Source organism: Fundulus heteroclitus, unplaced genomic scaffold (assembly GCF_011125445.2).
Source record: "Fundulus heteroclitus isolate FHET01 unplaced genomic scaffold, MU-UCD_Fhet_4.1 scaffold_56, whole genome shotgun sequence".
NCBI classification, from domain to species: domain Eukaryota; kingdom Metazoa; phylum Chordata; class Actinopteri; order Cyprinodontiformes; family Fundulidae; genus Fundulus; species Fundulus heteroclitus.
In genome coordinates, this window is record NW_023396989.1 from 1,220,513 (window position 1) to 1,243,353 (window position 22,841).

General features: G+C 43.3%; 1 protein-coding gene and 1 long non-coding RNA gene across 2 annotated transcripts in view; both read right to left on the minus strand.

The window, feature by feature from the left end:
- The window catches only part of LOC105922418 (M1-specific T cell receptor alpha chain-like), a 571,536-nt gene that overhangs the window by 146,339 nt on the left and 402,356 nt on the right, over positions 1 to 22,841 (minus strand). The window lies entirely within an intron of this gene.
- Positions 1,376 to 8,766, minus strand: LOC118561122. Its single transcript, XR_004929781.1, has 3 exons — positions 8,706 to 8,766; positions 8,434 to 8,529; positions 1,376 to 1,777 (listed from the first exon to the last, which is right to left on the minus strand). It is a non-coding gene; the product is annotated as an uncharacterized LOC118561122 (long non-coding RNA).

Below are 22,841 nucleotides of genomic sequence, written 5' to 3' on the forward strand. Positions count from 1 at the left end.
GCTAATCAACTATGTGTACATTTACAAAGTAATGACCTACTTGAGGAGTTTTAGTCAGGCTTCAGAGCTCATCATAGCACTGAAACAGCTCTGGCGAAGGTCACTAATGATATTCTCATGGCCTCAGATAATGGACTTGTGTCTGTACTTGTCCTGTTAGATCTCAGTGCTGCATTTGATACAGTTGATCACAATATTCTCCTACAAAGACTTGAACATACTGTAGGGATTAAGGGGAAAGCATTAGGCTGGTTTAAATCTGATCTGTCAGACAGATTCCAGTTTGTCCATGTTAATAAATCTTCTTCAAACTCTAAGGTCGCTTGTGGAGTACCGCAGGGTCATGACAAAAGCTGGATGACCTTAAATTGCCTGCATTTAAATTCTGACAAGACCGAAGTTGTAATCTTTGGGCCAGAGTCTTCAAAAAATAAACTTCTTAATCAATCACTTAATCTGGATGGCATTAACTTGGCCTCTGGTAATAAAGTAAAAAATCTTGGTGTTATTTTTGACCAAGACATGTTATTTAAATCCCATATTAAACAGGTTTCCATAGTTTCCTTTTTTCACCTCAGGAATATCGCCAAAATTAGAAACATTCTGTCCAGGAGTGATGCTGAAAAACTAGTCCATGCATTTGTTACTTCAAGGCTGGACTATTGTAATTCTTTACTATCAGGAAGTCCACAAAATGCAGTTCAAAGTCTTCAGCTGATCCAAAATGCTGCAGCGAGAGTTCTGATGAAAATCGACAAAAGGTACACCTGGTCTGGCGTTCTGTTTGGTGTGACATCATTCAGGGAGGCATATCATCCACTTTTATGATATAACATACAAAGGACTGCTGGATCAATAGCTGTGTCCATCCAGTTCTCGTGCGAGTTTTCAGCAAACCTACAATGTTGTAAGAAAGAAGATGCGCCACAGGCGTGTTTCCATCTACTGGCCTATAGAATTAACCATATTAAAGGTTGCATGTTAATTACAACACAGCCATAATAACAAAGGCTATGGAGAGAGATAAAGAGACAGCGAGAGCGACTTCCTTTATTGGTCCAATGTTTCAGTACAATTAAAACTCACAAGTAAATCATATACTGTACATACACTCATACACAACGTCCCTGCAGCCCTAAACCCAAAAGTAAAAAAAGTAAGCAATTGAGCAATTATACAACATAAAATATCTCTAATTCCCCAAACACAAATAAGCAGATCAGCTTTTGAAACGATAAGTCTAAGATCTGAAACTTCAGCATTACATTTTAAAGTTTTTTCTTGAAGTTCTTCTTTCTCACTGTTGTCAGACTCCAATTAATTTAAACAGCAAATCTGAACATCATGTTTGTATTAATGCTCTTGTCTACTCCTGTGTTTTTTCATGCTGCTCTTCAGCTCGTTCCCTTGATTCCTCTATTCTCCGACTCAACTCTTGCTTTTTCTCCTCTTCCTTCTTCTTTTTCTCTTCTTTTGCTTTGTTTCTTCCTTCTTTTTCTTCTCTTGCTATTGCCCTCTGCGTTTATGAAAGCAATCGTAGCAGTAATATTTATAAGGACCATCTACTATTTTTCTATAATATTCCCCGTTTCTGAACACAAAGACTTGTTTGCTATATATTTCTGCTTTGAAGAAATCACTATGGTTATGACATGGAGACAAACTTTTGCCACAGTTGGTACACTTCAGGTCATTCCGTGCCTCTGATATCTCATTTCCCATCTTTGTGGTATACTCCTAAATTAGGCAGCAGTCAGTTTGAGCAACAGGTTTTTACCTGAAAGATAAAAAACAACATATAGGATTCATTAAGATGTTGCTTCTTTTTTACTGGTTTTGTACAAAACAATGTATGCTCTACCTTTATAGTGCAGGTTATTGAAATGGAAGGTCTCTAAGATTCCAGTAGTAGATATTTGATTCAAAGCAAGATAATTGGCTTATTGAATGCATCATATCATGCTCAGTTTGTGGTTAGAAAAATTACATAATTGTTAACTTTACAAGCACTTTCTAGCTCTCTGGTAATATACTGTTAACAGTATATCAGACACGTTTTGACAGTCATACCAAAAAAAAAGTAAAAAGTCTATTTGAAAGATAAATTTATTCAGACGGACTTTTTTCCTGATCTTATTGTCAGTAACAGAAATAAAACAAGTATGGATAAGGATTCTCCAACTTTGGTGGCGGAAAGTACGTGGCCGAAAGGGGGAAACACACTGCAAATACATAAATGCGCTGCAAACATAAAAAGTACTCCAAACACAAAACTGATATGTACACCCACACAGAAAACACATGCAGTGGAAAATGCAGCGAAAGAGAAATGCTATAATCACATATATTAGTAACACAAAGTGAACAAATGCTACAAACACACATGATGTCGACACACAACACATGCAAAGGCAAAATTCTGCAAGTAACAAAAAACACTGCAAGTTAATATGCCTGTGAAAATTCTCAGTTCACCTGGTCATGGCATCAGCAAACAGGCTTAAATCAGAGGCAAACAAGACTTTCTCTCAGTTCTTCCTTGAACAACGTTTCCACTCCTGTCCAGTAGTCTTCGTCATTTCTAGCAGCTTGCTCTGAGCAATCTGCAGTTGGAATGCTACAGTTTTTCATGGAGGCCCATCCTCCTAGAACCTGTCCAGATCAGAACCAATGACTCACCATCACTGTCCTGGGTAGTTAGAAAATCCTACTTGGTGTGAGAGGAGTACTTGGTCTTGGATGCCATAAACAACATGTTGCCTCTCCTGCACTGTGCTACACATTGAAGAAGACGGGAGTCTCAAAACTGAGGTTTGCCAGATGCCCACAGAATTTGGGCTTCCCTAATACCCTAATGTTGTTGCGAGAGCATGAGCATATTTCAAGAAAGCTTGTCGTTTTCAGAAACTACCTTTTAAATTCTGAGAAGCCCTGCAATAGACTGGCTACCTGTCCAGGCTGTGCACTGCCTCTCGCCCATTGAAATGTGAGGGAAAAAAAAACATGCACTGTGTTTTACACGGACTTAAAAGAGGGACGGACAACAAGGAAGACAGAGCAGAAGAGAACACCCACAGACATCATATACGTAGACGCGTCACAGGGCGCAGGTTCGCACGTCAACGTCACCGCCATATTGTGTGTGGCAGAAAAAAGTTGAGTTCTGTTATTGTGAACGTGGATCAGAGAAGATGCCTCATTCCTGTGCTGCAATAAATACACACACACACAATCATATGTGTGTATATATATATATATATATATATATATATATATATACACACACAATCATATGTGTGTATATATATATATATATATATATATATATATATATATATATATATATTTTTTTTTTTTTTTTTTTTTTTTGTGTGTATGTGTTATGAATATAAGGATCAATTTGTTAAATCTAAACATTGTTGTCTTCATTATTTCGTAAAACCGTGTCACATGTGAACCTTTAGGAACAGACTTTTGGGTGAGTATTAAAAAGGTAAAATTAATAATATGAGGAAAAAAAGTCCAAGGTCAATAAAGTAAAAATAAACAAACAAACACAAAAGTGATAATGTTATGATAAAAACATCATATTATGAGAATTAATGGGGAACAGTTCCAGAATAAACACAGTTTGCAGAATTATTTCACTCCTGGAGTAATAGGGCCAGGTTAGATTATTTTAAATATTTTTATTCTTTAGGAGAATAAATTCAGGAGAATGAAGCTAAAGGGATACGAAAATAAACTTGTAATATTCCAAAAAAAAAATACTACGAATACAAAGTATATTCTGAGATTAAAGTCTCTCTGATACTGTTTAAGTGACACTGCAGATTTGCCACATTTAAGATGGCGGACGCTCTGACGCATGGCAACATAGGCAGAACCCGCCCAATGACGCGTCTACTCTTATATTATGTCTATGAGAACACCGACATAATATAAGAGTAGACTCCACATTGACTGTCGCGGCGCAGGAATTCCGGCCGCCATCTTGGGGCGGTCGACCTGCTACCCTAACCTGCTGATACAAGCTAAACACACTAATGACACCTCAGCACTGTGCGGCGTATTTTTGTGTAAATAGACAGACTATTGACGTCAGGGCTCGAGGGATAACTTTTCACAAGATTAAAAGATATTGTTTAGATATATTTATTATGTTAAATATGTTATATATATTAACATATAACATATATGTTATATATGTTTATTGAATGTGATTTTTCTAATATTAGATAGAGAGATACAGGTCTACACGTCCAAGTTTTTGTGACTTAGTCTCTAAGTCAGAAAACAGAATTTTTTTCAAGAAAAATAACTTAAGAGACCTGAGTTATGTTATTAAATACTGACAAAGAATAAACTAAAGTGACCAGTAAAATGACCAAAATAAATATACCAATACCATTTTATCACAAAGAAGGGAGCCCAGTTTAGCTGCTATACCTGCTTTGTTTTGGAAGAAGCTCCGTAAGATTTCTCCGAAGATGACACGAAGTGTGAGCGGCTGGAAACAACAACAGACGCTGAGGTTCATCACACTGCTAAGCAGAATCATCTCTGGAAATCGTGTGTCACGGTAGGGAAGCTAGTATTTTTATGAATGTCTGAAACCATAAAACTAGTCAGCTGGCTGTAAGGATATGACGTGGTCTGCTCATGCGCTCTTTGTTATCAGAGAACCGAGCCAGAGAAAAACCGAGCCGAACCCACCCATGGAACTGGTCTAGATTTAGCGCGGTCCGATTGTGTCTGGCACGGTTCAGTTCAGTTTGCGTTCCATTTACACTCCATAGTTATCTCAGTTACCGAGCTCGAACTGGTCTCGGCACGGTTAAAAGGGGGTAGTGTAAACGGGGTATTTGTCTGAAGGAACTACATCCGTGCCAGAGCGTAGATGCAGCCAAACTGTTGGCGACCAAAGTCCTCCCCTTGTAGGACAACTGGGCTGGACCCATTTCCATCTAGACAATCAGGCACTTATTTTCTCAACTAGACCCTCCCAGTTTTTTGACTGAAAGTTTTCATTTCCCAGAAACATACCTAAGACCTTCATTCCCTCTGTGCCCCACTGCAGCCCGGCTGGTAAGGTTGGCGGCTCTTTATTCTCCCAGCAGAAGTCTATGACCAGCTGACATTAGCATAACAAGCTTGTTCTTATGATTTTAATTTCCAGAGTCCAAATATCGTTTTGACATGTTATAAAAACTGTGATGTCATCAGCACACATGACACACAGAAGCAATAGAAAGAGATCATTTGGAATTATTGAGAAGGAAATTATTTTATTGGAAGAGAGGATAATTAATGGGTTAAATAAAAATAATGATAATAATCCAACTTGGGAGAAGAAGAGGGCATCTTTGAGTAGATTTTTACATGAAAAAGCTAAAAGTGCTCTAATTAAATCAAGAATCCTGTCTAGTAAAGATATAGATGCACCCACACAGTTCTTTTTTAAGTTTGAAAGAAGGTTCAGGCAACAGAACCAGATAATACACCTCAAGAACCCCAATAGAACTGTTACCCCTGACCACTGACAGTGTTACTCTGACCATGTGGAAAAGATACGGGAGGGTCTCCCTCGGCTAGGGAAAGGATCTTCAGCCAGGAGTCCGCTATTCATTTTGATGAACTGTCTGCAGCGATGAAACAGCTCAGCTACGGTCGGTCTCCGGGCATCGATGTACTTCCTGCAGAGTTCTATAAGACTTTCTGGAATTTACAATTTAATAGAAGTTTTCCAGTGATGTTTGGACTCTGGGACATTACCAACAAGCTGTAAGGCAGTCCTAATATTGTTGCCAAAGAAAGGAGATTTAGGTCTCCTACAGTGCTGGTGGCCTTTATCACTCCTGTGCACAGACTATCAAATTCTGGCCAAAGTCTTGTCCAACAGACTCAAAGAATGCTTGGACAATATTGTACATGACAGCCAGACATACTGTGTTCCTGACAGGACAATAATGGATAATATGTTTTTGCTTAGAGACATCAGTGATTTGTCAAAATTCCAAGAACTTAATGTAGGTTTGTTTTCTTTAGATCAAGAAAATGCCTTTGATCGAGTTGATCATAAATATTGGTTTAAAACACTAAAAGCATTCGGGTTTGGTAAAACTTTTATTTCATGGATTGAGTAAATATATTCAGGAGCCACTGTATTGTTCAGGGTAGGAGGGGGACTTAGCAGACCAGTATCTGTTCAGAGAGGAATCAGGCAGGGGTGTCCACTATCTGGGATGCTATATTTTTAGCTATTGAGCCTCTGTTACATACGCTCTGATTAGAGCCGTGGCTCAGGAAACCCCCCCCGCCCCCACCACCACCACCACCCTAAGGCCAAATCTGTGTTGTCTGTTTCAACAGTGTGTGTTTCCTATTCAAATAACACATCAACCTTTTTTTGAGTTGCCACCTCAGAAATGAAAGCTCTCTTTGTTAGGGTTCTGCGGGCCATGCCCGATCAGGGTGCAATCCTTTTCCCTCTCACAGGTGACCTCGATAAGCGAAGACCTCCTTAATCCCACCAACACGTCTTCCATTGCAGAAGCAGAGCCTGAGGACTCTGGGTCGGGGGGTGGATGAGATTCGCCCTGAGTACCTTAAGGCTCTGGATGTTGTGGGGCTGTGTTAGTTAACGCGGCTCTGCAGCATTGCGTGGACATCGGGGGCAGTTCCCCTGGATAGGCAGACTGGGGTGGTGGTACCGCTATTTAAAAAGGGGGCCCGGAGGGTGTGTTCCAACTACAGAGGAATCACGCTCTTAAGCCACCCTGGTAAGGTCTATTCAGGGGTTCTGGAAAGGAGGGTCCGTCGGATAGTTGAATCTCGGATTCAGGAAGAGCAGTGTGGTTTTGGTCCTGGCCGTGGAACACTGGACCAGCTCTATACCCTCAGCAGGATTCTGGAGGGGGCATGGGAGTTTGCCCAACCAGTCTACATGTGCTTTATGGATCTGAAGAAGGCATTCGACCGTGTCCCTCGAGGGATCCTGTGGGGGGTACTCCGGGAGTATGGAGTACCGGACCCTTTAATAAGGGCTGTCAGGTCTCTGTACGACCGGTGTCAGAGTCTGGTCCGCATTGCCGGCAGTAAGTCGGACTCGTTTCCGGTGAGAGTTGGACTCCGCCAAGGTTGCCCTTTGTCACCGATTCTGTTCATAACTTTTATGGACAGAATTTCTAGGCGCAGCCAAGGTGTTGAGGGGATCTGTTTTGGTGGCCTTAGGATTGCGTGTCTGCTATTCGCGGATGACGTGGTCCTATTGGCTTCATCAGGGCTTGATCTACAGCTCTCACTGGAGCGGTTCGCAGCCGAGTGCGAAGCGGCCGGGATGAGAATCAGTGCCTCCAAATCCGAGACCATGGTCTTGAACCGGAAAAGGGTAGAGTGCCTTCTCCGGGTTGGGGAGGATGTGCTGCCCCTAGTGGAGGAGTTCAAGTATGTTGGGGTCTTGTTCACGAATGAGGGGAAGATGGAGCGGGAGATGGACAGGCGGATTGGTGCAGCGTCTGCTGTGAAGCGGGCGCTGTACCGATCCGTTGTGGTGAAGAGAGAGCTGAGCCAAAAGGCGAAGCTCTCGATTTACTGGTTGATCTACAATCCTACCCTCATCTATGGTCACGACCTTTGGGTCGTGACCGAAAGAACGAAATCCCGAATACAAGCGGCTGAAATGAGTTTTCTCCGTAGTGTGTCTGGGCTCTCCCTTAGAGATAGGGTGAGGAGCTCAGTCATCCGGGGAGGACTCAGAGTAGAGCCGCTGCTCCTCCACGTCGAGAGGAGCCAGTTGAGGTGGCTCGGGCATCTGGTCAGGATGCCTCCTGGACGCCTCCCTGGTGAGGTGTTCCGGGCACGTCCCACCGGGAGGAGGCCCAGGGGAAGACCCAGGACACGCTGGAGGGACTATGTCTCTCTGCTGGGAACGCCTTGGGATTCCTCCTGAGGAGCTGGCCCAAGTGGCCGGGGAGAGGGACGTCTGGGCCTCCCTACTGAAGGTGCTACCCCCGCGACCCGACCCCGGATAAGAGGAAGAAAACGGATTGATGGATGGAGATAAATATATATTATTTTTGCACATGAAAAAATACTGCTGCAGTTTAAAAATACATTTCTTTGTATTAATAAATATGGCAAAACTAAGACATTTTGAAACTTCGACGGACGTCTGTCTCATCATATAAATGTGTTTTGCAAGCACATCTAATCTGTTTTGCATGATATTTGTTACATGCCTACACTGTTACATCAATAAAAACACATTTTGTATGACAAAAGTAGAAAACTGTGTCCTATATAATGTGGAAAGATGTAATAAAACACATTGTTTTATATGTATAAGGGACTAAATAAAACACGCAATTATACTAAAAGCTCTTTGCAGAACTTTAATACCTTTAAAACGGTGCAAAATAAATTAGCATTTACCAGCTGGTGGGTTAGCTCAGAGTCGCCTCAGGGGACATTCAGCTGTGAAAGCGCAGTCTGGCTAGAGCGATGAGAGAAACCACCCTGCAGCACCAACTGAAAAAAGAAAACAGGAAAATCAGCACAGATGAATACCTTGATGTGTATTTTCTATCCAACCTTAGGTATTGCAAATTAAACAGTTTCATGGACTGTCTGTCAAAAAGAGATGTTAACAGTCTCCTCACAAATTGGATTAAACATTAAAGAGCTGTTCAGTCAGTTTACATTACCTTTATCTGAAGTCTTAACCACTGCACAAGTGAACGTGAGCTCAGATGCTACCAGGAATGCTTGTGAGGTGCGTCAATCAGCCGAAGAGCTTCAAAGTCCCCTATTTAAGGTATCCTAGGTCTGGCCACACCTCTCAACCAAGCAAGGACTTAACACATAGACAAAGGTAGGCAACTGCCTTGGGCCCTCAACCAGTAAGAGTCCCCGCTGGTTGTCCATGCCCCTAACATTCCCTGTTAAGCATTTTGGATTACTTTCATTATCATTTCTTGTAAACTATACTGAACTACTTTAAAAGTATTTCACCACTTGGTTGTGCAACCCGTTTTTCTGCCTTGCAGCATGAACTGAAACTTACATGACTAGAATATTTTATTACAGTCAGACCATTTTTTGTTCTACCTCACTCACACATCTGGTTGTGTTAGATACCACGTTATGTTGTGAAACTGATGAATATGTAACGGCATCTTTGTGTGTCATTATTTCCTTTTCATTTCAATCTGAAAAACTGACAGAAAGAAGAGACAATTAGAAGAATTATATTGATACAATAAGAGTACGATCAAAGTGTAATACCTAAAAATGACAGTGGGTGGCATTCAGCTGTTTAAATGGAGTCACAGGTGGTCGCATAGCAGGTGTGCTGATTGTGGCAGAAACAAATCGTCGTTTTTGACCATTGTCGTTGTTGTCGTTTTGGTATTGATCACTGCATTGCAGCAAATTTAACATCCTTTGGTTGTAATTTGAAGTGTGCAACGTTACAATTACAATGTACAGAAGCAAGAGGAAGGAAGAGAGAGGACACCCACATTCCAGTAAAAAGAGGCATAAAAATGGATGCTGGTAAGCATAGAGGAGAGTAGGATAGAGAGTCAATGCAGTAGACAGTTTGACAGTAAGTTACATTATTCTATTACTTTTACAATTAAGCTTTTATGCTCTCATGTGATTGTCTAACAAGACAGAGGACTTATTTCACAGAAGTCCTGCTAGAAAATCAATTCATGTTGCTGTAAAACACAAAATACAGCATTGTGATGTCATCACCCCTAGTATTGACCAGTTTGATGTTTTTTCCACATATTGTCCTTCCAATCAGAATCAGAAATACTTTAATAATCCCAGAGGGAAATTATTTTAGTTACACGCTCCAAATATACAAACAACTTATTTATGTATGTACAACATTCCACACAAAAAATATAAATATATACATATGTAACTATATATTTATTAAGGCTGGGCAAGTTAAATCGTTATTATCACGTTAACTCATCAATTAACGCCGACAATTATTTTATTTCGTATTAACGCAGTTTTTATTATTTCTTTTATCACTGTAAAAGTCTGTTGCTCTCAGGCATTTATTTGGTAAAAAATAAAAGTCTGTTGCCGAAGGCTGCCACGCTTAGGCCTACAGGAACCGGAAAAGAAAAGAAATTGGCGGATAAACAAACCAACAAACATGGAGAAGGGTACGGCACTTTTACATGGCCATTTTCATTTTAAAGTTCTTTCAGACGGCGCAGTCGACAGAAGCAAAGTTATTTGTAATCACTGCAAAGTTGAATTGTCTTATCACCGGAGTGCTTGGAGTCTAAAATATCACCTAAATGCAAAACACACAGTTGATAGCAGCAAATCATTTAACGAAACAGACAGTGGCGCGAGGCTTCAGCAGACTAGGTTAGATGCAGCGTGTGGGAGAAGAATAGATAAACAAAGGCGAGAGAAGCAGATGCCATAGCGAAGTGGATAGCTACAGACTGCAGGCCGATTAGTGTTGTGGAGGACGTCGGTCTTCGAAACATTCTGAGAATCGCAACAAATGACAGCAGTTATGAGATTCCCTCAAGACGCACCATCACAAGAATAATACACGACTTGTATGAAAAGGAGAGGAATGCAAAAGAGGTATACAACGTGCACCCGCTGTTGCTCTCACTGGGGACTACTGGACATCACTGGGTACCATAATTACCTCGGAGTTACAGTGCATTATATTGATGAACAGTGGGCTCTGCACTCACATGCTTTAACGGTAATGAAAACAGAGGAGAGACATTATGCTAAAACGTGCGCGGGACACTTTATTTAAGTTGCACAGCAGTGGAATGTATCAGATAAAGTCACCACACTTAGCACAGATAGTGCACGAAACATGATAGCCGCTGCGAGACATGAGCCTTTTTAACATGTTCCTTGCTTTGCACACAGTCTCCAGCGTTCCGTCACAGTATCCCTGCATAACAGTGCGTTTGACAATATCCTGGCGAAGTGCAGAAAAATTGTTGGCCACTTTAAACACAGTCCAGCGAGTGCTGCGGAATTGGAGCAACAACAAGTGGAACATGGACAGAAGAAGGAGTCGCCTACACAAGACGTTCCAACCAGATGGAATTCAACTCTGGACATGATAAAAAGCATCGGCAGAAAGGAACAGCCACTGAGGAATGTCCTCACCACAAACACCAAGATTGTCCTGCCAACTACAGCTGAAATGGACAAACTGCAGAGGTTGGAAATGCTACTGGAGCCTTGCAGGTATGTTTTACATCATATTTCTCACTATTCTGGCTGAGTGTAAGAGATAAATATGTGTGTGTAAAATGCAGCAGGAATATGTAGGATATGTTTTGTGTATAAGTGAATGCAATTTATTTGGACTGAAGATGGTCTGGTGGACTGGTGATGGAGAGTTGGTTTTCTTTTGCAGGTATCTGACTGAACTTTTGGGAGGAGAAAAGTATGTCTCATGCTCTGTGGTCCTGCCTGCTTTTTGCCATCTCTCTCTGGTGATGGAGAGCTCAGATGATGACCCTGCCTACGTGGCCAAGTTCAAGTCTACATTCAGAAAAGACTTGGAGACACGCAAGGAAAATGCCAACATTGCATATCTGAAGATTGCTACTGCATGGGACCCTAGATTCAAGGACCTCAAGTGTATAGCCAGAGGAGAGAGGAGTGAGGTGTGGGCCTCAGTCACCAACTTAGTCAAGGAACAGAGGGTTATTGCAGAGAAACCTGTAGAAGAAAGAACATCAGAGCCACCAAAGAAAAGGTTAACCCTATTGGCTGCTTCATCTGAATCTGATTCTGAACAGGAAGAAGACTCAATTGAGAACAGTGCGTGTCGATACAGAGCAGAGCCCACAATCAATCCAGAGTCTTGTCCATTCGAGTGGTGGTCCAAACATGCAGGCTGGCCCCCTATGCACACCTGCAGACTCCGTACCCTGTGAAAGGTTATTTTCTCTTTCTGGTCATATTGTACAGAAAAAGAGAGCTTCTTCATCATCTGAAAATGTGAATAATCTTGTGTGCCTTAGCAACTGGCTTAGTGTAGATGAGTAAGTCAAGTTTTAGGAATCTACAAACTCCACTGAAAGTGTTTTCTGTTTCTTTTTTGATTGAGATTCTCCAAAGGAAATTCAGTATATTTACAGACTATTTCCCTGCACTGTAAATCCCAGCAGTGAACATTTTTTGTGTGCTTCACCTCACTCTAACAGGGACATTTGGTACTAAACATAGACAGGTTATGCTGCTACCTAATAAAAAAAAAATGTTTCTGCTGTTACCTCAGAAATTACCTGTTTTAATATTGTGGTTGTGACTCAGGATTTTGTGGGCAGTTTTTATTTAAATGCTACTGTATAAACAAAATGTTGATGAAAAGTGTTTGCAGAACAAATGCTTATATGGCAGAACATTTAAAATAAAATTGTGCTATACACTACTTTTGAATTCATTGTTTTTTTGCGCATAAATATGTGATTAATCACAATTAATCAGGGAAATCATGAGATTAATCGCAATTAAAACTTTTAATCGTTGCCCAGCCCTAATATATATATATATATATATATATATATATATATATATATATATATATATATATATGTATATATATAAATTTCAGTGTCCTGTCTAGCAATGTGGCAATAAGAATTGATGTCTTAACGCCAAATAGAGCTTGACAGATTTTGCTTTTACAAGTGGAGCAAACAGCTTTCGCCATAATGCTCCGCTTGATTTATGCATGTAAATAGCTTTATTGTGATTCCTGCAGGGAGAATTTCAAATTATATGGACACTACAATGGGAAAGTAGGAGAGTAAAGGAAGAACAAGAAGAGAAAAAAAAAGAAAGAGAAGAGGTGAAAGAACAGATAGAAGGGAGAGAATGATAAAACATCCTCTGTCTGCTCCATCACCTGGAAAGAGACGCAAAAGGAACAGCACAACCAACAGACATAAAGCAACAGATACAATCGAGTAACACCTTGATACCATTGCTAAATCAAATGTATTATTATTTAAGCTGACATGTGTAAAGTGATACCTGAGAAAAGAAAGGGAAAAAATAAATAAATAAATTATAGGCTTTCTGTATATAAGTGAACATTTAATACCTGGGACCCAGCACCTGTGGGAGTTTGTGAGAGTGCACTAGTTTAGGTGAAAATTATCCAGAAGGAAATAGCTCGATAGTGGTTGTGGAGAGCCTAAGACCCGCCTTCCCCGAGCACAGAGGCAGGGGTCAGGGAACCCATAACCCCGGACTCCCAAAGGGGCCCCCAAAGCAGTGCACCCGAGAGGGGCCATCACAGGAAATCTGCAACCCCCCCCCCCCCCGAGGAAAGAGGAGAGACGACCCCGAGGAAATCCCCCAGCCACCGCAATGCCGACGCCCCCAAGAGCCGCGGGTACGAGCCCATGGGCTCCGCCGGCAGCCAGCCGCGCTGAAGTGGTCCTGGCCATGGGCCCTGGGGGCCAGAGGCCCCAGGGGCGCCCCGCCCCCGTGGCAGGGGCCCCGGCCGCCCCCCGGGGGGCCAGGCCCCACGAAGCCGCCACCGGGACTGGGCCGCCGCCCACCCGGGAACCCGCCCCAAACACGAGGACCGTCAATGCGCCAGAGGGCCAAGGCGCCTGCCAACGCAGCGGAGGAGGGCAGGACGTGGGGGGATGGGCTCTGCACCTATCGGAGACTTGAGATGTTCTTGGGAGAGGGAGCGGACCGGACCCGAACCTGGATGAAAAAAAAAAAAACTCATTCACACCATTCCTCCCTAGTGCCCCACTCACCACAGACAAACACAAAAAAGGACGCTGTACACACATTCCCACATAACATTCACATCCAAAAATCCCAAGTGGGGGGGGTCACCACAATTCAACTATACGACTGCCTGTGCCAGCCCCCCGGCCCCGCCCCCGGACCAGAGGCCCCCCGGATCAGTCCCCCCAAAGAGGGGGGGCAAACACAACCCGTACAGGCCACCCGACCAGAACCCCCCCCTCACCCACTATATACCTAATAAACCCCCTCCCACCCGACCTTACCCTAGCCACCCATGCCCCCCATCCCTTCCTGGGGAGAGCAGAGACGTCAGCCCCAGACCCGGCAAGCCGCTGGCTACCAGCAGCAGCCCCCCGCCAAGACCCCGGACCCAGTGGCCCGCACCTCCTCCAGGCCCCAGACTCCGTGCCGCGATCGGAGATAGGGGGTGTGCAAGAGACCCCCGATCCTCCCTACGCCCGCTCAGATGTTGTGTTGTTGCATGTTGATCTCAGGTGTGTTTAAAACTCGGAGCACCGAAGGGGGTGCACGGCACAGCCCACCCCCCCTCCGGAAGGAAGCTGGTGCCAGCGCCCCCCCCTCCAAGAAACTACCCAGAACCCTCAATGTCTAAATGCGAGAGGGGGTGAAGGGAGCCGTCCAAGGAGAGGCTTACAAAACATAAGCCCCTCCCAGACGTCTTCCCCCCACCCCCCATATCGTGGCCTACATGAATGTGCTTTGTGAAAATGTTTGAAGTGAAAGTGTCTAAAATGCATGATAAAATTGACATTGAATTCAAAATGTTTTAAAGTCAGCGGCCTCCTGCTTAGGAATACAGGGGAGAAGTTGGTTCGGTGAACTCTCGGACCCGAGAGTAATCGAACTACGTGCCACGTGGGGGAAAACCCAATGGGAGAAATAGCTGTGAGTCTTCTTAATTAGGCAGCCCGCCAGCAAAGAAGGCTTAGATGAGCACGTTGGGCGCTTTTATGTCCTTTCTTAGCAACGAGATAAGGTTGGAATGGGCTGGAGCTCAGGGTGACTGCGGTGTTGCATGCTGGGAGCTGGGGTATGTCACTTAATAAAAATGACATAACAGCGTTATTACAGCATAAATACGTAATATTAATGCCGATTAAGAGGTGTTTTGTATAACTTTAGAAGTTACCGATTTTAGCAACCGATCACTGCAGTGACCTCTAGCCTTCCGGAGGTATACTCGCAATAGTAAAATAGAGCATTCCTTAAGTTTACAGATTCTTACTGAGAAAATCATTCTTAATTTTTTATTTTTTTTAATCAAATAATGTTTTGTTTGTCTCAGGATTTTCATTGTGAATAGGTTGAAACACATTCCACATGTTCTGAATTAGTTAAGCTAATTTAAGCTCATGCCATGTTCTTTTAGTTGAACTTTGGTTCTTTTACTCAGATCTGGAGTGAACCAGGATTCACTGAATTATTCTGATGATGATCAAAAACTTAGTTTTGTCTTTGTGTCCTTTGTGTGTACATAGTTCCTTAGCTTCTTTTAATCTATAATTTATTTAGTTGTTTAGGTAAGTTTCACTAGCCTAGTAGATGATTTGTTGATTGAAATATAGTATTAATTCAGATAAAAGCATTATATAGTGATGTTCTCTGGATGTTCATTTTATTTCTGTTAATAAATTCATGAACTTGAAGAGAAGTTGTCACTCATTTATTTATATGTGTGCAGAGTTTGCTGTTAAAAGATCACCAGTTCTCGAATCATCCCTTTAAACTACTGTCCTGATATCAGCTGTTTGGGCTGATATTCACCAGACAATACCTAATTATTCATTAAACATTAAATAACTTTAAATAGCGTATAACTGCACAACACAGAGGAGACATTATTTCACTGACATCCAAATGTTGGGATTGGGTAGAAAGGTTTAACTGGCAAAACTGGGTTCAGTTGTCCATGAGTATGTTTGACATTCTACATAGTGTTTCTTTTCTTCTATAGTATACATTACAATTTCTAAAGTTATTCAGTTGATTTTGGTTCATGGTAAATCAATAGTTCACAATAACTAAATGGACTGGAACAATTCTGCTCTACTTTTAAATGTTTGATAGCTCATCTCTGACATCTTTGAAAACATTAGTATGTGGCTCAGCAACTTTACCAGGAAGAACATATATTTACTTGTTCAATGGGGAAACACCTGAGCAATTGTCTGTTTTGTAGTTCTGGCAAGGATTTTTTTAATCACTTCCTCCACTTGAGTGCACTTTTTGATGGAAGCAAACCCATATTTTCAATGTAAAATAAAGAAAACTGTACAACCTGCCACTTTTGTGTTCCTCAGATAACAGAAATAAATGCAATAACTGAGTGATTAACTAAATCATTTGATTGTTATAAATACTAAACAAAAACATGGGTGTCACAGGGCCCCCCCAGTTTCACCCACTGTGGCCAAGATAGCGGCTTCCAGTGGGATCGAAAATGAATTCAAAATATTTTTGTTTTTTTTCCCGGTGTCCTGTCTAGCAATGTGGCAATAAGAATTGATGTCTTAACGCCAAATAGAGCTCGACAGATTTTGCTTTCACAAGTGGAGCAAACAGCTTACGCCATAATGCTCCGCTTGATTTATGCATGTAAATAGCTTTATTGTGATTCCTGCAGGGAGAATTTCAAATTATATGGACACTACAATGGGAAAGTAGGAGAGTAAAGGAAGAACAAGAAGAGAAAAAAAAGAAAGAGAAGAGGTGAAAGAAAGAACAGATAAAAGGGACAGAATGATAAAATGTCCTCTGTCTGCTCCATCACCTGGAAAGAGACGCAAAAAGAACAGCACAACCAACAGACATAAAGCAACAGATACAATCGAGTAACACCTTGATACCATTGCTAAATCATATGTATTATTATTTAAGCTGACATGTGTAAAGTGATACCTGAGAAAAGAAAGGGAAAAAAATAAATAAATAAATTATAGGCTTTCTGTATATAAGTGAACATTTAATACCTGGGACCCAGCACCTGTGGGAGTTTGTGAGAGTGCACTAGTTTAGGTGAAAATTATACAGAAGGAAATAGCTCGATAGTGGTTGTGGAGAGCCGAGAGGGGCCATCACAGGAAATCTGCAACCCCCCCCCCCCAAGGAAAGAGGAGAGACGACCCCGAGGAAATCCCCCAGCCACCGCAATGCCGACGCCCCCAAGAGCCGCGGGGACGAGCCCGTGGGCTCCGCCGGCAGCCAGCCGCGCTGAAGTGGTCCTTGCCAGAGGCCCCAGGGGCGCCCCGCCCCCGTGGCAGGGGCCCCGGCCGCCCCCCGGGTGGCCAGGCCCCACGAAGCTGCCACCGGGACTGGGCCGGCGCCCACCCGGGAACCCGCCCCAAACCCGAGGACCGTCAATGCGCCAGAGGGCCAAGGCGCCTGCCAACGCAGCGGAGGAGGGCAGGACGTGGGGGGATGGGCTCTGCACCTATCGGAGACTTGAGATGTTCTTGGGAGAGGGAGCGGACCGGACCCGAACCTGGAAGAAAAAAAAAAAATACTCATTCACACCAATTCTCCCTAGTGCCCCACTCACCACACACAGACACAAAAAAAGGACGCTGTACACACATTCCCACATGACATTCACATCCAAAAATCCCAAGTGGGGGGGGGGTCACCACAATTCAACTATACGACTGCCTGTGCCCGCCCCCCGGACCAGACGCCCCCTGGATCAGGCCCCCCAAAGAGGGGGGGCCAACACGACCCGTACAGGCCACCCGACCAGAACCCCCCCCCTCACCCACTATATACCTAATAAACCCCCTCCCACCCGACCTTACCCTAGCCACCCATGCCCCCCATCCCTTCCTGGGGAGAGCAGAGGCGTCAGCCCCAGACCCGGCAAGCCGCTGGCTACCCGCAGCAGCCCCCCGCCAAGACCCCGGACCCAGTGGCCCGCACCTCCTCCAGGCCCCAGACTCCGTGCCGCGATCGGAGATAGGGGGTGTGCAAGAGACCCCCGATCCTCCCTACGCCCGCTCAGATGTTGTGTTGTTGCATGTTGATCTCAGGTGTGTTTAAAACTGGGAGCACCGAAGGGGGTGCACGGCACAGCCCACCCCCCCTCCGGAAGGAAGCTGGTGCCAGCGCCCCCTCCTCCAAGAAACTACCCAGAACCCTCAATGTCTAAATGCGAGAGGGGGTGAAGGGAGCCGTCCAAGGAGAGGCTCACAAAACATAAGCCCCTCCCAGACGTCTTCCCCCCACCCCCCCATATCGTGGCCTACATGAATGTGCTTTGTGAAAATGTTTGAAGTGAAAGTGTCTAAAATGCATGATAAAATTGACATTGAATTCAAAATGTTTTAAAGTCAGTGGCCTCCTGCTTAGGAATACAGGGGAGAAGTTGGTTCGGTGAACTCTCGGACCCGAGAGTAATCGAACTACGTGCCACGTGGGGGAAAACCCAATGGGAGAAATAGCTGTGAGTCTTCTTAATTAGGCAGCCCGCCAGCAAAGAAGGCTTAGATGAGCACGTTGGGCGCTTTTATGTCCTTTCTTAGCAACGAGATAAGGTTGGAATGGGCTGGAGCTCAGGGTGACTGCGGTGTTGCATGCTGGGAGCTGGGGTATGTCACTTAATAAAAATGACATAACAGCGTTATTACAGCATAAATACGTAATATTAATGCCGATTAAGAGGTGTTTTGTATAACTTTAGAAGTTACCGATTTTAGCAACCGATCACTGCAGTGGCCTCTAGCCTTCCGGAGGTATACTCGCAATAGTAAAATAGAGCATTCCTTAAGTTTACAGATTCTTACTGAGAAAATCATTCTTAATTTTTTATTTTTTTTAATCAAATAATGTTTTGTTTGTCTCAGGATTTTCATTGTGAATAGGTTGAAACACATTCCACATGTTCTGAATTAGTTAAGCTAATTTAAGCTCATGCCATGTTCTTTTAGTTGAACTTTGGTTCTTTTACTCAGATCTGGAGTGAACCAGGATTCACTGAATTATTCTGATGATGATCAAAAACTTAGTTTTGTCTTTGTGTCCTTTGTGTGTACATAGTTCCTTAGCTTCTTTTAATCTATAATTTATTTAGTTGTTTAGGTAAGTTTCACTAGCCTAGTAGATGATTTGTTGATTGAAATATAGTATTAATTCAGATAAAAGCATTATATAGTGATGTTCTCTGGATGTTCATTTTATTTCTGTTAATAAATTCATGAACTTGAAGAGAAGTTGTCACTCATTTATTTATATGTGTGCAGAGTTTGCTGTTAAAAGATCACCAGTTCTCGAATCATCCCTTTAAACTATTGTCCTGATATCAGCTGTTTGGGCTGATATTCACCAGACAATACCTAATTATTCATTAAACATTAAATAACTTTAAATAGCGTATAACTGCACAACACAGAGGAGACATTATTTCACTGACATCCAAATGTTGGGATTGGGTAGAAAGGTTTAACTGGCAAAACTGGGTTCAGTTGTCCATGAGTATGTTTGACATTCTACATAGTGTTTCTTTTCTTCTATAGTATACATTACAATTTCTAAAGTTATTCAGTTGATTTTGGTTCATGGTAAATCAATAGTTCACAATAACTAAATGGACTGGAACAATTCTGCTCTACTTTTAAATGTTTGATAGCTCATCTCTGACATCTTTGAAAACATTAGTATGTGGCTCAGCAACTTTACCAGGAAGAACATATATTTACTTGTTCAATGGGGAAACACCTGAGCAATTGTCTGTTTTGTAGTTCTGGCAAGGATTTTTTTAATCACTTCCTCCACTTGAGTGCACTTTTTGATGGAAGCAAACCCATATTTTCAATGTAAAATAAAGAAAACTGTACAACCTGCCACTTTTGTGTTCCTCAGATAACAGAAATAAATGCAATAACTGAGTGATTAACTAAATCATTTGATTGTTATAAATACTAAACAAAAACATGGGTGTCACAGGGCCCCCCCAGTTTCACCCACTGTGGCCAAGATAGCGGCTTCCAGTGGGATCGAAAATGAATTCAAAATATTTTTGTTTTTTTTCCCAGTGTCCTGTCTAGCAATGTGGCAATAAGAATTGATGTCTTAACGCCAAATAGAGCTCGATAGATTTTGCTTTCACAAGTGGAGCAAACAGCTTACGCCATAATGCTCCGCTTGATTTATGCATGTAAATAGCTTTATTGTGATTCCTGCAGGGAGAATTTCAAATTATATGGACACTACAATGGGAAAGTAGGAGAGTAAAGGAAGAACAAGAAGAGAAAAAAAAGAAAGAGAAGAGGTGAAAGAAAGAACAGATAAAAGGGACAGAATGATAAAATGTCCTCTGTCTGCTCCATCACCTGGAAAGAGACGCAAAAAGAACAGCACAACCAACAGACATAAAGCAACAGATACAATCGAGTAACACCTTGATACCATTGCTAAATCATATGTATTATTATTTAAGCTGACATGTGTAAAGTGATACCTGAGAAAAGAAAGGGAAAAAAATAAATAAATAAATTATAGGCTTTCTGTATATAAGTGAACATTTAATACCTGGGACCCAGCACCTGTGGGAGTTTGTGAGAGTGCACTAGTTTAGGTGAAAATTATACAGAAGGAAATAGCTCGATAGTGGTTGTGGAGAGCCGAGAGGGGCCATCACAGGAAATCTGCAACCCCCCCCCCCCAAGGAAAGAGGAGAGACGACCCCGAGGAAATCCCCCAGCCACCGCAATGCCGACGCCCCCAAGAGCCGCGGGGACGAGCCCGTGGGCTCCGCCGGCAGCCAGCCGCGCTGAAGTGGTCCTTGCCAGAGGCCCCAGGGGCGCCCCGCCCCCGTGGCAGGGGCCCCGGCCGCCCCCCGGGTGGCCAGGCCCCACGAAGCTGCCACCGGGACTGGGCCGGCGCCCACCCGGGAACCCGCCCCAAACCCGAGGACCGTCAATGCGCCAGAGGGCCAAGGCGCCTGCCAACGCAGCGGAGGAGGGCAGGACGTGGGGGGATGGGCTCTGCACCTATCGGAGACTTGAGATGTTCTTGGGAGAGGGAGCGGACCGGACCCGAACCTGGAAGAAAAAAAAAAAATACTCATTCACACCAATTCTCCCTAGTGCCCCACTCACCACACACAGACACAAAAAAAGGACGCTGTACACACATTCCCACATGACATTCACATCCAAAAATCCCAAGTGGGGGGGGGGTCACCACAATTCAACTATACGACTGCCTGTGCCCGCCCCCCGGACCAGACGCCCCCTGGATCAGGCCCCCCAAAGAGGGGGGGCCAACACGACCCGTACAGGCCACCCGACCAGAACCCCCCCCTCACCCACTATATACCTAATAAACCCCCTCCCACCCGACCTTACCCTAGCCACCCATGCCCCCCATCCCTTCCTGGGGAGAGCAGAGGCGTCAGCCCCAGACCCGGCAAGCCGCTGGCTACCCGCAGCAGCCCCCCGCCAAGACCCCGGACCCAGTGGCCCGCACCTCCTCCAGGCCCCAGACTCCGTGCCGCGATCGGAGATAGGGGGTGTGCAAGAGACCCCCGATCCTCCCTACGCCCGCTCAGATGTTGTGTTGTTGCATGTTGATCTCAGGTGTGTTTAAAACTGGGAGCACCGAAGGGGGTGCACGGCACAGCCCACCCCCCCTCCGGAAGGAAGCTGGTGCCAGCGCCCCCTCCTCCAAGAAACTACCCAGAACCCTCAATGTCTAAATGCGAGAGGGGGTGAAGGGAGCCGTCCAAGGAGAGGCTCACAAAACATAAGCCCCTCCCAGACGTCTTCCCCCCACCCCCCCATATCGTGGCCTACATGAATGTGCTTTGTGAAAATGTTTGAAGTGAAAGTGTCTAAAATGCATGATAAAATTGACATTGAATTCAAAATGTTTTAAAGTCAGTGGCCTCCTGCTTAGGAATACAGGGGAGAAGTTGGTTCGGTAAACTCTCGGACCCGAGAGTAATCGAACTACGTGCCACGTGGGGGAAAACCCAATGGGAGAAATAGCTGTGAGTCTTCTTAATTAGGCAGCCCGCCAGCAAAGAAGGCTTAGATGAGCACGTTGGGCGCTTTTATGTCCTTTCTTAGCAACGAGATAAGGTTGGAATGGGCTGGAGCTCAGGGTGACTGCGGTGTTGCATGCTGGGAGCTGGGGTATGTCACTTAATAAAAATGACATAACAGCGTTATTACAGCATAAATACGTAATATTAATGCCGATTAAGAGGTGTTTTGTATAACTTTAGAAGTTACCGATTTTAGCAACCGATCACTGCAGTGGCCTCTAGCCTTCCGGAGGTATACTCGCAATAGTAAAATAGAGCATTCCTTAAGTTTACAGATTCTTACTGAGAAAATCATTCTTAATTTTTTATTTTTTTTAATCAAATAATGTTTTGTTTGTCTCAGGATTTTCATTGTGAATAGGTTGAAACACATTCCACATGTTCTGAATTAGTTAAGCTAATTTAAGCTCATGCCATGTTCTTTTAGTTGAACTTTGGTTCTTTTACTCAGATCTGGAGTGAACCAGGATTCACTGAATTATTCTGATGATGATCAAAAACTTAGTTTTGTCTTTGTGTCCTTTGTGTGTACATAGTTCCTTAGCTTCTTTTAATCTATAATTTATTTAGTTGTTTAGGTAAGTTTCACTAGCCTAGTAGATGATTTGTTGATTGAAATATAGTATTAATTCAGATAAAAGCATTATATAGTGATGTTCTCTGGATGTTCATTTTATTTCTGTTAATAAATTCATGAACTTGAAGAGAAGTTGTCACTCATTTATTTATATGTGTGCAGAGTTTGCTGTTAAAAGATCACCAGTTCTCGAATCATCCCTTTAAACTATTGTCCTGATATCAGCTGTTTGGGCTGATATTCACCAGACAATACCTAATTATTCATTAAACATTAAATAACTTTAAATAGCGTATAACTGCACAACACAGAGGAGACATTATTTCACTGACATCCAAATGTTGGGATTGGGTAGAAAGGTTTAACTGACAAAACTGGGTTCAGTTGTCCATGAGTATGTTTGACATTCTACAT